Source organism: Phyllostomus hastatus, unplaced genomic scaffold (genome assembly GCF_019186645.2).
Source record: "Phyllostomus hastatus isolate PE091 unplaced genomic scaffold, TTU_PhHast_1.1 phas_contig_16, whole genome shotgun sequence".
Lineage (NCBI taxonomy): Eukaryota > Metazoa > Chordata > Mammalia > Chiroptera > Phyllostomidae > Phyllostomus > Phyllostomus hastatus.
Genome location: NW_025333643.1, coordinates 4,531,214 through 4,545,561, shown reverse-complemented (window position 1 = coordinate 4,545,561; position 14,348 = coordinate 4,531,214). Strand labels below are relative to the sequence as shown.

The following is a 14,348-nucleotide window of genomic DNA, read 5'->3' as shown; positions in this document are numbered from 1 at the left end:
ATTACACAGGTGCCTCTAATATCCCACCTACATGTTAGACTCTACGCACCTCCACCCCTCACAACCCACACAGTTCTGTAATAGGACCACTGGATGTAGACCTCAAAAGTTTGTTCCCTCAACTCAAAAGCAGTTTTTCTAGTTGATCATGTGTTGACAGCCCACCTGTGAGTTTTGGTGAAGAGGAAATACTTCTTAGGCAAAGTAGCCTTACCCTAGGGTTGTTTTGTTGTTGTTGAGGTGGGGGCAATGGCTATATATGTTTTATAAGAAACTCAATCATCCAGCACACATTTATTAACCACCTACTATTTTCCAGAGCCTGAGGATGCAAAGTTAAAAAAAGACCCAATCAGTCCCATCTTCCAGAATGCACAGTAACAACTGGGCAATGGATGCTGAAATCATTTTCCATTTTGGGTACTGCTTACTTTCCCTCATGTTCATTTCTACCAGGTCCTAACACATCATTGTTCCTCAACCTCCCAGCCCCATGAAACCAGAGAGTATCCAATAGCAACATCTTCATACCAATGGGCTAGAAGCTGATATTTGTTGAGTCACATCATAGGCTTGCTGTGAAGATTGAAAGATACAAAGATATATGAGAAGTACTCTGTAAGTTACGAGATGATGATGATGGTAGCAATGAATGCTGACATCTAGAAAGTGTCTACTGTGTGCCAGACACTGTTCTAAGAACTTTGTCTTGATTTCTGTCACTCCTCACAAAAGTTCCCATGGGGCAGGAACCATTAGTATCTTGTACACAAGAAGATATAGACAGGGAGAGCTGAAGCCACCTACCCTAGATTACACAGACACAATTAGAAAATGATGGTGCCAGGACTATACGCCAAGCAGGCTGGCTCATACAGGAGATGCTGTAGAGAAACTTGAACTGTTTTCTCTCTATATGTGGATTGAACAGTTGTTACTGTTGTTGTTTTCTCCTTCTAAAGAACTTTTGATTTTTCAGAATTAGCATTAACTTTGGGGTAAGAGGAACTCATTCTTACCTGAAATCATAACACTCACTCACTCTTTGGTTCATGGTTGTTGTACATTGAATTGCATCCTCCCCCAAAAGACATGTGGGAGTCCTAACCCCTAGTACCTGTAAATGTGACCTTATTTGGAAATAGGGTCTTTGCAGATGTAATCAGGATGAGGTCATACTTGATTAGGATGAGCCCTATTCCAATATGACTGGTGTCCTTATAAGGAGAGAAACATTTGGAAGTAGAGAGACACACACAGAAAGGAGACAGAAGCGGTAATGGGAACAATGTGGCTACAAGCTAAGGAACAGCAAAGATTTCTAGCAACCATTAGAGGCTAGGAAGAAGTAAAAAAGGACTCTTCCCTACAGGTTTTGGTGGGAATATGGCCCTGCTGACACCTTGATTTCAGATTACTAGCTTCCATAACTGTGAGAGAATAAATTTCTGTTGTTTTAAACTTTTCAATTTGTAGTAATTTGTTACAGCAGCATTAGGAAACAGACACAGTCATGCATTGAACATGTACTATGTTCCAGTGTCACTGGGGATGACATTAAATGAGACAAGAACTGAGGTCCTCACATGTTCACAGCTTGGTGGATCTGGCTTAGTTATAACTCTGCTAAGAAAGAAAGAAAAGAGAAAGAAAGGAAGGAAGGAAGGAAGGAAGGAAGGAAGAGAGAGAGAAAGAAAGAAAGAGAAAGAAAGAAAGAGAAAGAGAGAGAAAGAAAGAAAGAAAGAAAGAAAGGAAGAAAGAAAGAAAGAAAGAAAGAAAGAAAGAAAGAAAGAAAGAAAGAAAGAAAGAAAGAAAGAAAGAAAAAGGAAGAAAACAATGGAAATAATAACCAAGTAGTGGTTTGAATAGCAGGAGAAACAAATTCTAGTTCAGTCTCCTTAAAATGCTGTGTGACCTTGGATAAGTTGCTTTCCCTCTCTGGGCCAATCTTTTCACTTTTTCTGTGAAATAAAGGAGTTGGCCCAGATACTCCTGAAGGAGTATCTTAGCTCTGAAGTTCTAAGACTTGCTGGGGTGAGGACAAGTGGGAAGGAGCAGAGAAAGCATACTTCCATATTCCTTCTCACTACTTCACTTATGAGGCTCTTACACTCTGGCCACTGTTTTCCTGCCCTAACCACCCCAGTGCCAGATACCAGACAACTAGGGACAGCTCCTATGGCCCAGAGCCACTGAAATTATTTAAACCAGCCAATGCTAAACCTGCAAAACCACCTTTCCCAATCCTTCCTGAAGAAACTACAATAAAGGCTCCTGTCCAAGTTTTCTTCTGCTTCTCAGGTCTTTCTAGCCTTATTTTCCAATCCCCAGATCCCAATAGTTGACTCTCTTTACTTGGTTCTCTATTAATGGATTCAAGTTTTTATATATCATAAAGCTTTAATAACTCCACCTCATTGGGGAGGGAAAAAAGGAGGCCAGTCTAAATTAATGAAAAGTCTGAGACATTACTAAAAAATAGTTTTATTACTTCCAGATTTATATGGTGACAGATGACATGAAGAGGAAGAAAAGGGATGAAGTTGGAGTTTTTTTATGTGATTTAATGAAGAGAAAAGATTTAATTTATAATGAGCATATTCCTTATTTGCAAATGATGCTACTAAAAAACTCTCACTTAAGTACATTAATATTTCTCTTGTTGGCAATCACTTTGCCTGGTGAAATATTTTTGCTGCTAAAGATGCTGCTAAAATTCATCTGCAGTGACTCTATATAACAAAATGATTTTCCTGACCTTCCAGGCAATCCATGGTATAGCTCAGGCAATAGAAAATCTTGTCACAGAGAAATCCAGTACAACAAATTCTCTCTGCTCCTGGACCACAGAGCAGTCCCATGTTCACAGCATACTTGAGAAACGCCGAGCTCATTGAATGCCACAGCATACATGTCACTCCTGGACTGAAATCTTTGCTGGCTCCTACTGTTTCAGACCTAACTTGTGTCTGGTCACAACTGGGTCCTGACCTATTTTGAGGTGGTATCCCCAAACAGTCCACATACCCCACAACTCCAAGCCTTACAAACCTGGGCCTAGAATGCCCTCCCTTTAACCTGAACAGTCTATCAAAGTCCTCACTCATGTCTTGAGGTCTAGATCAAAGGTTCCCTCTCCAGGAAGCTACATCTGATTCTTCCAGGCAGAATCTGTGCCCCCATCTGCCCCCATGGCACATCTACTACACCATTTGTGTTCCTGCTCAGCAGTTTTCTGTGTGCCTCTTTGAGACAGAAAGAGAGTGCCCTTGGGCCCTGGGTCTCACCTATCTCTGGTGAGCCAGTGCAGCCCAGGAGTTAAGTAGAGAAGCGGCCCCAGCTCCACTAACCAGCTGCACACGGATGGTAAACCAGCTTCACAACACTGTAAGAATTCAATCAGATGATAACCTGAAAGTGCTTAGCACAGAGCTTGACAAAAAGTAAGCTAAAAACATATTAACAGTTTCCCCTGAACAATGGTATAGAAACATGAGATCACAAGATAGCCACACACTGAATGGTACTAGTTTATACTTGTGGTTCTGATGTTAGCTTTCCTAACGTCCTTTCTCATTCCCATAAGTGTTTCAGTTTGGATGACAAATTAAATGACTACCCTAGACAGTTGGGAAGAGGTCTATTTTATTTGCCAGTGTCCCCAGCACATCAAACAGTGCTTACTACATATTAAGTACTTAATAAAAATTTGTCAAATGAATGAATGTGTCTCCAGTACCTAGCAAATGTCTGGCACCTGGTGGAAGCTTCATAACTGTCAGATATGGCCAATCTCTCTGTATTTCTAAGTACCTCTTGACTCAGAGAAGGCATGAATCAATGCTTGGTGAGTGAGTGAGTGAATAAATGAATGAACGAATGAGTCCACCACCACCACTACCACCACCACCATCTCTGCTATTGCCAATAGTACCTCTAGGGGAAGAAACAACATATCACAGAGGCAGAGAGAAGAGTGGGTCAGATAGAAGAGGTGAGGATGATGCTCCTCCCATGATGCTGCTTGGAGAAGGGGTCTTTTCCTGGGGCTACAACACAGCCCTGTCTCCATTTCCTAGATAGAAACTAGGGATTGGTTTCCCTGTGGAAGCAGCAGGAAGCCACAGCCTAGGTTAGCCTGACCAGTGCGGCAGCAGGCTTCTGAGTATGCTGGAACACTTGCCTCCACCCAACATTCCATATAGAGTACATGCTCAGGGTTCCAGCAGGCACTGCCTGCCCACCAGCAGCCTGCAGAGCCACAGAGGTGAGCCCACATAAATCCACATAAATCCAAGTGCCAGAAGCAGAAGGAAAAGGATGGGGAAGGTTTTTTTTTTTTTCACCTCCAGGCTCAGAAAGAAAATTTCACATGTTGTAGGCAAAAATTTTTTGACACAGACCATGCATAGGCATGATGGTAAAAACTTAAAGAACATTAACTTAGCCATCAAAACAGCCCTATGAGGTAGCTACCCCCATTTTACACATGGAGAAAGTGAGTTAGAGAGGGGAAATGACTTGTCAGAGATCACAGCAATAGTAAGAGACAGTGTCCCCATAGCCAAATCCCCCAGGGTAGGAAACAGAAATCCTCTCCATCCCTCCCAATCCATTATAAGAAAGTCAGTTCTTGCTCCTCTGGGGCAGGTTGTGTGACCTTGACTCTGGCTCACCCGCTCTGGGACTCACTTCCCTTTTCCAAGGCTAATGTTTTAGGAGGCCAGGACACACCCCAAGGCCAAGACATCCCATCCCCTCCCTTCCTCCTGAGACCAGAGGGCTTCAGGGTGACCAGGTACCTGTCTGAGCCCACTTTCTGAAGGAGCTTTAGCTGCTGGACTGAAAAAACTCAAGCTACAGATCTGAGAGCCCAATTAAGTGTGGGTCTTCAAAGTTCTTGCGTCACCAGATCGGGGACTCCCGCGGCACTCCCCTCCCCCCACCTCCTCTCCCCATCCTGCTTGGAGAGGGCTGTGGGTAGGGTGAAGGGCTCAAGGAAAAGGCGAGACTGGAGATGTGGAGAGCACCTGGAGGAGGGTCCTCCAGGGCACACTTATCTCTTAGGGGAGAAACGACCTTTGGGGAGATGAGAAACCGCCAGCCCAGGGTAACAGTTCACAGCTCTGATCATGCTCCTGACCTGCAGGAATCGGGGAGTGAATAAAGTGGGGGGGGGGCACAGTACTGAGGGGGGGGGATCAGGCAGAGAAGTCAGAGCCATCTGGGAAGGAGAAAATTGGGGGTTGTGGGGCTTCTAGCGCCTTGGACACCCCCCAGGTCCAGGGCTGCTTGGAGCCTAGAAAGTTTGTGCGCCGCAGGCGCGCTGCGCGCCCCCTTCCTGCGTCCGCAGCGCCGGGTTTGCAGGCGCCCACCCCGGCCGCACCGCCCGCCGCCTGGTGCCCGCTCAAGGTCACTGCTGACAGGACGACTGCCTGCACGGGGCGAGGGGACCCAGGACGTGCTCCGGCGTGGGCTCAGGCTCTGGCCCAGCAAGGATCCCTGGGGCTGGGCACCTATGGACAGGAAGCCGAGGAAGAGAGGAGGAGGCCCAGAGCCCCGTACCGGTGCCCCTGCCTCACCTGCGCCGGCTCCGTGAGCGAGATGCTGCCGCTGCCGCTATCGCCGCTACTGGTGCGAGCCTGGCCCGGCCCGGCCCGGCCCTGCTGCGGCTGCGGCTCCTCTGCCAGGGCGGCCGGTGCTCGCTTCGCCCGCGGCCCCTCCGCCGCCTGCCAGTCTCCCTCCCTCGCCGCCGCCTCCGCCACCGCTGCACTGCGCTCCGCCCGCCTCCCTCCCCTACCCGCTCCCTCCTCCTCACTCCCTCCTCCCTGCGTGCTCCCCCTCGGCCCTCCCCAAACTCCGCACGGAGAGCGCCCAGCGGGACCACCAAGCGCCGTCCAGCCTGCTCCCTCCATCACGCGCACGTGTGCGGGGCTGCCACCAGAGGGGTCTCTGGCCTTTCCCGGGCATCTTCTACAGGTACTCCATCAGAACCTGACCCCTTATCCCACTCCACCCCCACCAGCAGTCTGGCCCTTGGAGGCACTCCTCCCCCTGGTTCAGGGTGCCCCAAACCACTCCGCCTTCCCACACACTACTGGAACCTTTGTAGTTAGGGTCACACAGTGTGGGTTGAATTGAGGTTTGGAGTTCTTATATGGGGAGACCTAGCTTTGGTGGACTCAGACTCTGAGAAAAGATGAGAGTAGGGCAGGGCCACCCGTTAGCCCCCAGCCTCCAACCTGGTGAGACCTAGGGCCTGGAGGAGCCCAGGATAGAGTCCCAGCCTGAGAAGAAAGGTAAGAGACCCCACACAGGCACTGGAAGCACCTTTCCAAAGCAGGTTTCCCCTCCTTGGCGCAGGCCCCAGGTCGCTGAAAAGCCTTGCTCCACCAGGAAGCCAGGCCATCTGACTCCCAGCGCCTTGGTCTGCTCCATACCATCAATTAATCATGCCTGCTTTATTTATTTATTGGCTTTATAAAAAGCCAAATGCACTGCTCTGCTGGCAGGAAGAGAGAAGAAGATGCTCCCCCCTGCCCCAACTGCCCCAGGTGGGTGGAGGGAAGAGAGGGGCTGACCACCACTCAGTCCCCTCCCCAGGTCTTGGTTTGGTGAATGAAGAGCTTGCAGAAATGCTGGGCTTTGGGTGTGTGGAACACCTGCTTCCTGGGAATGGATGGGATATTGCCACCATTCATGAAGCCAAAATTCACCATGGCCTGTGCTCTGCAGCCCTGGAATGGAGCAGAGGATATTCACTCTTAGGACCTTATACATGGAAGGAAGAAAGGGAGCCTAGGAGGTCAGTGACCAGAAGGAAATCCAACAGGTGTGAGAGGAGGTAACTCCAGGCTCTTCTTGGCTCAGAGCACTCCATTCTCACTGCTCCACACTTGGCTTGGCAGACGGCTCTGTAATTCCTGCTGTGGCCCTGTCCTCTCTTTAGGGTGCCCAGGGGACATCTCTCCATAAATGCCCCACCGACCCACATTTCCTCCCACCTTCCCCATCCCAGCTAATAATACGGCAGTGCTTCCAGATGGCCAGCTCCAGGCATTCCAATCACCAAGCCCTTATTGATGCCTCCTCTCCCCCACAGTCTCCTGGAATCTGTTCTCTGCCCTCTGTTGAAGGGCTCTCCTTCAGACCCTTAATATCTCTCTTTGGATTCTCACAGTGGCATCCTCTCTGCCTTGTCCTACTGCCACACTAGCTTTCATGAAGCCAGACATGGATCATGTCCACTCCTGCTCTAAAACCTTTTATAGCTCCTCAGTGCCCTCAGAAGTCTCATTGTTTCAGGCTACCATTCAAGGCCTTTTATGCTCTGATCCCAAGTGCCCTTTCCACTCCTTTCCCACCTTGGTTCACATTGTCCCTCCTGGATACACATTTAACACTATATTATATCTGTGTCTCTCTTCTGTTACTTGGATGAAAATGCCTTTCTCCCTCTCTCAATCAGTCTCTGCCCAGTGGTAGTGCCAAGGCTCAGCTTTGGTTACTATCTCTTTATGAAACCTTCAGACACCAGCAGACAAGTTGAAAAGGCAAAAGGAATAGGCATGAATAGCTATTCATGCAAAACATGAGGCGGCTCTGCAAAAGTGAGTGACACCACAAAAGTCCTAGTGACAAAACTCATTGACTGTGTAACCCTGGATATGCCCTTGACCTCTCTGAGCCTGTCAGTTCATCTATTAAAGGGGTGACAAATTCCATAGCTTCTTTGAAGACAAGCACCCAACAAATGGTAGCTCTAGTTATTTTTTAGCACCTACTGTGTGCTAAAGCTCTAAAATTTGCAAGAATGATTTGGTAGAGATGGCAAATGCAAACGCTTCAAAGGACCTGGTAATACTGAATGAGGTAAGCTGGTCTGACTAATAACCTTCTCCCCTGGAATCTACAAATATGAAAAAGCAACAATGTATGTAAGGTAACAAATAGCGGCTGACACTGGCTCAGTTTGGGAATATGATAAAGAGCGGTGAGGACTGTGGCATACGAGTATGACCTGTTATAGCCAAACAGGGATACAAGCCTGGACTGCCAGTTTTCTTTTTTTTTTTTCTCCAAGAGAAGCTGGACATCTGGACTTTTATGTAATTTAATGTCATCAACTAATCTTTAAATGTCATCAACTAATTTTTAAAAAGTTTAGAACTGAGAGGACCAAACATAATATAGCTGTGGTAGATCTCTGGCCAGCAGGCTGGCAGCTTATGACCTCTGGGTTAGCAGGAGGAGATCAATGTTATCTATTTACACACAGACATACACTCCCCTTTCTTTCTCTGGCAAAATGTGGTTATGGCTACTTCAGAGGCACAAAGGGTCATGGGAATGAGTGGAAGTAGCACTTCAGTGCAGCTGAGGCACTGGGATCAGAACCAGAAGGGAAGGCGTACTACTACACGTGAAAACTTAGACAAGCTACCTCTCCATGATAAGCCTCAGTTTCCTCATCTGATAATGGGCGGGGGAGGGCGAGGAATTATTCAGATGTGGCCAAGGTTATGTGAGGTGAGAGGTGTGTGAAATGAGGACACAGGTGACTTCACTGACCACACAAAAGTGCATGTGGGAGTGAGGGAGCTGCAACAACCTGGAAACCCAGGAAAGGTTCCACTCCACTAAAAATAGGGCTCTGACAGACTCTTGAAACTTGAAAACTTCTTAAAAGATGGAACTGGCAGCAAATTATGAGCCATCAGATAATGGCCTCTAGTTCATTGGATGGGAGGAGTTCAAATAATGGCCTCTTCCCTCTTGGGGAGGAGGAAGGAGAGATGGGAAAGTGACTGGTGCTTGGCAAGCTAGTGAGCATGTCAACTCTGAGTTCATAAGAAGAGAAAGAAACATGGATTCCTGCTGGCCTCTTAGAGAGGCAGGGGCCAGAAATGGCCAACAGCAAAACTGGGAATGATGGTGTCATCTCAGGGCCCATCCGTGAAAGCCCCTCAAAAGTATTTTTTGATGGAATGGGATTAGAGCTGACTTTACTTTCCAATTCCCCACGATGACCATGTCTTACTATTTTAGTCACAAAGTCATTAAATGCATACACTCAAAATGATCATCCTACTAAGCAAAAAGGAGGAGACATGGAAATAAATCAATGAGCAAGACATTCATCAGACAGAAGTCACCTTGAAAACAACGTTCCCTAAGCTATACTTTTACCTCACATACCTGGAGAGCTTGTTAGCGGAATCTGTAAAGAGATTCTTAGGGCTGACTCATGTCTCCAGAGTTGGAATCTTCAAGGGGAGGAGGTTGGAAATGTGTATTTGACACATACTCCACCCACTCCCATCCAGTGAACTAGAAAGTCGGGCTGACTTTGAGCTGAGCAGGGGATAAAGGAAAGAACAAGCCAGACGCCTCCCACTAAAGGACTCTAAGTGCAGCCAGGAAAACTCAACTCTCCCAATACAAAGCAGGCTGACACACTTGAGGCACGAAGAACCACCAATGGAGATTTAACAATGATTTCCTCTGAGGAGGATGTGGGCAGAGAGAACAGTCTACCCTATATATTTCATGCCCTGTTACACTCATACAATAACAATGCCCCCAAGTTTAACTTGTGCAGTCTTAAAACTTAAATGAGAAGGAGAAACACTAAATGCTGAGGCAGCATGAGGGACAATTAATTCTCTAGACAGCAAGTGAAGAAGGCTTCAGAGGTAGAAATTTAGCTGGGTTTTGAAGTAAGAGTACAAATGACAGGAGTAAGAGCTAAACTCTATTAAGTGTTGATGACTATTATTAATATTTTAAATATGCTGATTTCATCCTCCCAACAATTCTATTGGGTTGGCCAAAAAGTCTGTTTAGTTTTTTTTGTTAAATATTGTAAAAGACTCATTTTCACTGATAACTTTATTCATTTGGACACTTTGAGTATGTTGGCTATCTCCCGACATGAGATAACATTGATCTCAATTAACGTCTTGATTTGATTGCTATCAATTTCATCTGGTCCCACAACCATGGAGCATCATCCAGTGAGAAATCTGCCCCATGAAACTTGTAAAACCACTTTGACATGTTTGATCAGTCACAGTACCTCCTCCATACACTCCACAAATCTTTTTTTGCATTTCAGTTGCATTTTTACCTTGCTTTTAATAATAAAGCATAATATGTTGAAAGTGTGTATTTTCTCCCATCTTCAATATTAAAATTCACCAATTTTTATAAGTTTTTTTTTAAAAAATGCATGCTGATATGACAGCTGTCACAATACAATCTAACAAAATTGTTTAAAATAAAATTAAAGACAACTAAGTGCTACTAGAGCCATCTTACGGAAAAAAGCAAACATTTTGGCCAACCTAATAGACAGCAGTCCCCAATCTTTTTGGCACCAGGGAGGGACCAGTTTTGTGGAAGATGGTTTTTCCATGTACTGGGGTGGGGAGCTGATGGTCTCAGGATGATTCAAGTGCTTTATATTCAAGCTCATCTCCTGCTGTGCCGCAGGGTTCCTAACAGGCCCGGAATGGTACCAGTCCCAGGCCCAGAGGTTGGGAACCCCTGCAATATAAGGCAGGTATTTGTTAGCAGATGCTATTGATGCTCCACCCTGCCCTCTACATGGCACATAAACCCAGCTCCCAGTTCTGTGGGTATGGCCTCTCCCACCTGTCCTATCCTTCAAATATTGTCCTTGGTTGATGGGAACCCCTAGGTGGCAATAACCTCTATGGAACAATTCACCCTCCAGCACTCCCCCTAAGATCAGGCTGCACACGGGTGGACTTCTTTGGAAACCACATCATTCTTGAGTTTCTTCTCTCCTACAGATTTCTCCAGAGAGCATTCCTTCAATTAAATTCCATGCACCAGAATGCCTGTTTCAGGCTCTGCTTCTGGAGAACGAGATCTCAGATCATTTTCTTATCCTCATTTTGTAGCTGAGCAAGTGAAGGCATGGATCAGCCAAGACACTGAACTAGAGAGAAAGAGCCAGGCCAGCTGCCTCTTCTCCATCCCCAGGAGGACTCCTCTAAGAGGAGGAGGGAGCAGGAGCAAGAGCACATCAAGGAAAGACAACAGAGATGGGGATAAGAAGGAGAGGAGAGGGATCTGACAGCTGGAGTGCCAGTGTGTGGAGTGTGGCATGAGGTGAGAGGTGGGAAGGAAGATGACCATAAAAATCTTGGGTCCCACATTGAGAGTTCATCCATTCATTTGTTTGACATGTGTGTACCTACGGTGAGCCAGGCCCTTGCACTTGCACAGTGTGCAGGATTCAAAGATAAGTGTGTACAAATCCTTTTTCTCAAGAAGGCCTGGTGGGATGGGAAAGGAGTCAGGAAGGGGATAGGTCCACACAAGCTCAGTTTTGTACAAGACCCCAATGGTAAGGAAAGCAAAAGTGGGAGATTTTAGCTGGATCCTGTAATAAGAGTAGGCAGGCACAAAGACTCTCCTTAAAATGAAAGAGGAAAGATAGAAATAAGGGAAATGTGTTCAACTCCACTTCTCCATGAAAGAGAATAACCTTTGTGCTGAACATCAACCAACATGGCAAAGAGGGACAAGACTGATTTCCTCCATGGACTGTATTTATCAAAATGAAATGCATCGTGGACAGAGTGCCTAGTCTGTACTGTGATTCTGCAGATGCAATCTTTCAAGTCCAGATGGGAGATCTCCATCTGACTTTGAAGCCAGATATTTGATGGAGAATGCTGCAAATTCAAATTGACCATGGGTATAATATATGCCAGGGCTGGCTGCTGGAAAAGCTAGTACAGTTGGAGGCTGGAAACGCTGTCATGTCAGGAATGGGGGAGAATGTGGGGGTAGGGAGAGGAGGTTTTTTAGGCCATGCCTATGGGCTATGATGTATTCTGTGAGCCTAGGGAGGGTAAATAGGTCCCCACCCAGAGGTCAGACTGTAGCCCCACAGGGATGGCCTTCCCATAGAGCTAGGCTGAACCCCTTCACTGAGTCGGAAGAGGCATCAAGTAATCTCTGGGGTTTCCTCCAGCCTGGACCCAGGAAGGAATCTAAACCAGACCTTGAATGAACTATGTTAGGGCCCCAACAAGTGAGAGGAAGAGGATGAGGGCAAGGAGAATGGCAGAGCTGGGGGAGGGAGGAGAAAGGGCTTTTTGCCTATAAATACATGGTCTTTAAATGTCATCTTGGGAGAAAATATAGCAACCTTTTGATGGTGAGATTTTGAATGACATTTGGAAAAAGTTCTGGCTAGTGCCCCACTACTTGCCCATGGCAAAAACATGCCATACTTTGCCTGAGAATTTCTGTCTGACTTGGGAGCCTCTGCCAGAGGCAAGCCAGACCTGTTAGAGTTAATACCTTGGGGACAGTCCTCAACAAGCAACTGATAGTGTGTAAGTTCTTCAGCTCCCTCACCTCCCAGGCAGGAGGAGAATTCTGAGCCTTCTGTTCTACACTAGTTCCCAGATGACCTCCCAGGAGTCAGCTCCTCCAATTGTCACAGTGGTAAACTGCTTGATGACACACTTTTGCTGGCCCCCTTTCCTTCCCTGCCTCACCTCCTTTTACCCTACTGGTATTTCTTGGAATCACCTCCCAAAGGAACCACTTGAGCTTGAATCCTGGTCTCAGGGTCCATTTTGGTAGAACACAAACCAGGAGAGCGTTGCAGTTAAACATAAGCACTTTGCAGTCAGAGGGCTCAGGTTGAAGCTCTGCCACTGGTCTTTACCTGCACCAGGTACTTAATTTCTCCAGGCCTCCGTCACCTCATGTTTAAAATGAGGGAGGGATAATGATTGTAACTACCTCATACATTTCTTGTGATCATTCATTCATTCCACAAATAATCATTAAGCACCTACTGTGTTCCAAGTACTGTTCTAGGCTCTACTGACAGAGAAGGGAACAAAGACTAAATATCTGAACCCTTGAAGATCATATTAGGGAGGAAATCGGATACTCAACAAACATAATATCAGGCAATGATAAAAAAAACAAGGAAAATAATGAAGCTGGATAGAGAATAACTGAAGGTATTTTAATTGTTAGTAATTAAATGAGATAATTCATGAAAAGTGTTGAGCATATTGCAAGGCACACAATAAACATTTAATAAGTACTTGCTACTAAAAACTTCACCATTGTCCTCATCATCACCTTCTCTCCCTATCCAACTGTGCCATTTGCTCATTGATTCAGTTGTGAAATATATATCTGTCCTTCCTCAATGCCACACCCTCTGCTAAGTGCTGGGGATACTTTGATGAGCAAAACAAATATCTTGACTTTTCTGTATTCATAGTGTGGTAGAGGAGAAGAACAACAAATAAAAACAAACATTGTCATATATTTGCATTCTGAAATAAGTCTTGTAGGAGAAGATTATGAGCACTATGAGAGAAGGAATGCAAGTAGGTTTGTGCAGTCACAAAAGCTTCTCTGATGAAGAAATGCTTGGACTGAAGACTAAAGTAGAGTTCATAATGTGCAGAGGTGAAAAATATTCAGGAAAGAGGGAAGAGATGAGCAAAGGTCATGGGGTCATGGGGCAGGACAGGACAAGAGAAAGAATCAGAAAGAAGTGTGGCTACAGCAGAGAGAGCAAGGGGGTGGGCGTGGTGCTTGAAGGCAGTAAGGGGTAGATAGGGCCAGACCACTCCAGGCCATTCTATCATGTATTAAGTGCCAATCAAGATGTCAGTCTCTGTTTTAAGCGCTTTGTAAGTATTATCTCATTAAGGCTCAAGCAACTCTTTGAGGTGAGTACCTTTACTATACATTTTATACTCAAAGAATCTGAGGCATCTTTGAGTATAAGAGAGGCAAAATAACTTGCTAAAGTCACCCAGTCAGTGGGGAAGCCAGTATTTGAATCCAGATCTCTCTGACACCAACGCCAAACTAGAATAATAATCCCTATCTTTATCTTAAAAGCAACAGGGAACAGTTACTGAAGATGTTTCTGTTTGGGGAAACTGGGTTTCAAAAGGTATTTGGGGTCTCTCTACTATTTATAGCAATTGCATGATAATTTACAATTATTTCAAGATAAAGAGTTTAAGTAATTAGAAAAAAGTAATAGGGAGCCATTGAGAGTTACTAAACAAGAAGGTGATCTGATCAGAATGGCATTTTGTAAAGATCTCATTGGCTTCCCTGAGGACCAGAGGGGAAGCAATGAGGATACACAGATGATGCAGATGAGATGGTGCTGGCTTGGATCTCTCATGCAGCAGTGGAGGTGGCAGGAAGTATAAGGAATTAGAAGATGTTTGGGAGGTTTATGGTAACTGGCCACAGGAGTGATGGGTAGGGAGCAGACACTGAGGTTGGTGGAAGGCCAGAGAACCATGCCCCTGTTC

General features: G+C 45.9%; 1 protein-coding gene across 1 annotated transcript in view; it reads right to left on the bottom strand.

Moving 5' to 3' along the window:
* ATP2B2 (ATPase plasma membrane Ca2+ transporting 2) overlaps window positions 1-5,688 on the bottom strand; it is a 377,186-nt gene extending 371,498 nt beyond the window's left edge. Inside the window, exon 1 of the mRNA XM_045832091.1 lies at window positions 5,583-5,688. The gene's annotated coding sequence lies outside the window, so the exon portion shown is untranslated. The remainder of the gene's footprint in view (window positions 1-5,582) is intronic.
* Window positions 5,689-14,348: the final 8,660 nt, after the last annotated feature.